This window comes from Chrysochloris asiatica, unplaced genomic scaffold (genome assembly GCF_000296735.1).
Source record: "Chrysochloris asiatica unplaced genomic scaffold, ChrAsi1.0 scaffold00280, whole genome shotgun sequence".
NCBI classification, from domain to species: domain Eukaryota; kingdom Metazoa; phylum Chordata; class Mammalia; order Afrosoricida; family Chrysochloridae; genus Chrysochloris; species Chrysochloris asiatica.
The window spans coordinates 3,293,507-3,295,534 of NW_006408798.1; positions in this window are offsets into that span (position 1 = coordinate 3,293,507).

Genomic DNA, 2,028 nt, shown 5'->3' on the forward strand with positions numbered 1-2,028 from the left:
TACAGCCTCGGAAACCCTGTACAGGGTCACTATGGGTCAGAACTCAACAACAATACGTATGGCCATGAACTGAGTCCCCCATCCCTACTATATAAGGTCGCTGTGTGTTCGAATTCACTCTGTGGCAGTGGGGCTTTGAATTTTGTTGAACAATTTTAATCGTTTTAAAGTTTAGAAGGGACCTTTGAATGCCATGTAATAAAAATATAGCTAGCTTTTAAAAATATTTTGGTTTTGGTTAAATAATTCCTTAGGGAGTTTGGAGGTTTAGGGTCATGATTAAGTGAAATTAAGGAACCAAATCCCATGAAGTGTTGGGTAGTACATAAACAGCCTCAGCAGCTACTCTTTTTTTGTTGTAAATATACATCTTTTTTCCAAAAATTCAACTTTTTATAGGTGTGCAACTTCTTGACAGCAATTATAATGATAGCCTTATTATTACCCTCCCACTCTTAGACACCTTTCTCCCACCTTAGGGAACCAGTAATAAAACTTGTTCTCTGCACATTTGCCTTTTCTTGACTTTTTCTGTAAGGGAGGTCACTTTCATATTTGACCTTGTGAGACTGACTTGTTTTGCTCAGCATAATGCCCTGAAGCTCCATCCATATGGTAGAATGTGTCAAAACTTCATTTCTCCTACTGGCTGAGTAATAATATTCCATTGGATGTGTGTACCACATTAAAAAAAATCTGTCCTTCCATCTGTTGGGCATTTAGGTTGTTTCCACATTTTGTCTGTTGTGAATAGTGCTGTAGTGACTATTGGTGTCTCTTTTGGAGTCTCTGCTTTGAAGTCTGTTGGGCACATACCTAGAAGTGTAATTGCTGAATTATATGCATAAGGGATTGAGTTTGCCCATACATCTCCTCCAACATTTGTTACACTGTTTTTGCTTTGTTTAAATCTTAGCTATCCTAATGTGCATGTGATGGTATCTCATTTTGGGGTTTCATGTGCATCTCTATGATGCCAATGAGCATTAGCTTTTTTTTTTCTTCTTGAGTTTGGTGGCCATTCAGATGCCCTCTTTGGTGAAATGTTTATTCATATTCTTCATCCATTTTATGATTCAGTTATTTGTCTTTTACTTGTTAGTTAATCCAAGCTTTATATATTTTGATTACTAGATTTTTGTCAAGTATGTGGTTCTCAAGGTATTTCCCCATTTTTTTTTGTTTTTTGATAAACCAAATTTTTGAATTTTTATGAGGTCCCACTTATTTATTTTGTCTTTTGCTGTTTGTGCTTTTGTTATTATATTAGATAATCCACTGATGAAAGTTAGGTCTGACAGCATTGCAGCTGCTTATTTTATGTTTTAATGTGCACATTTAGGTCTTTAATCTATTTTGAATTTGGTTTTATGTATAATGTTGTTGTTATTATGTACCATGGAGTCGGTTCCAACTCATAGCAACCCTTTATAGGGTTTCCAAGGTGGTAAATCTTTTACAGGAGCAGAAAGCCTTATCTTTCTCCTGTGGAACAGCTGGTAGTTTCGAACTGCTGACCCTGAGGATGGCAGCCCGATTCGTAACCACTACGCTACAGAGACATAAATCCTATTTTATTTTTCTACAAGTGGAATTCCCAATTTTTCAAGCATCATTTATTGACTATGAAGACCCTTCTCTTTTCTCATTGGATGGACTAAACACCCTTGCAAAAAATCATTTGACCATAGGTGTGTGGACTCTCAATTCTATTCCATTGGCCAGTGTGCCTATTGTCATACCAGTACCCGACTTTTTTGATTACTGGATCTTTGTAGTATACTTTAACATGAGGAAGTACAGTGATTGTCTTCACTTTGTAGCTGGATAAATGGAGGCTTACAGAGGTTAAGGAGTGTGTCTAGGATTTTCAGCTAGAAAGAGATAGAGCAGAATGGCAAGTCAGAAGATGAAGGTTTTTGCCCAGTTCATCCATTTGCTGGTTTGATGATCTCTAAGTTTCAGGTTCATTGTCTTTGAAATGATCAAAAATAAATGTATTTGCCCACTTCTTTAGTTTGTTTTTAA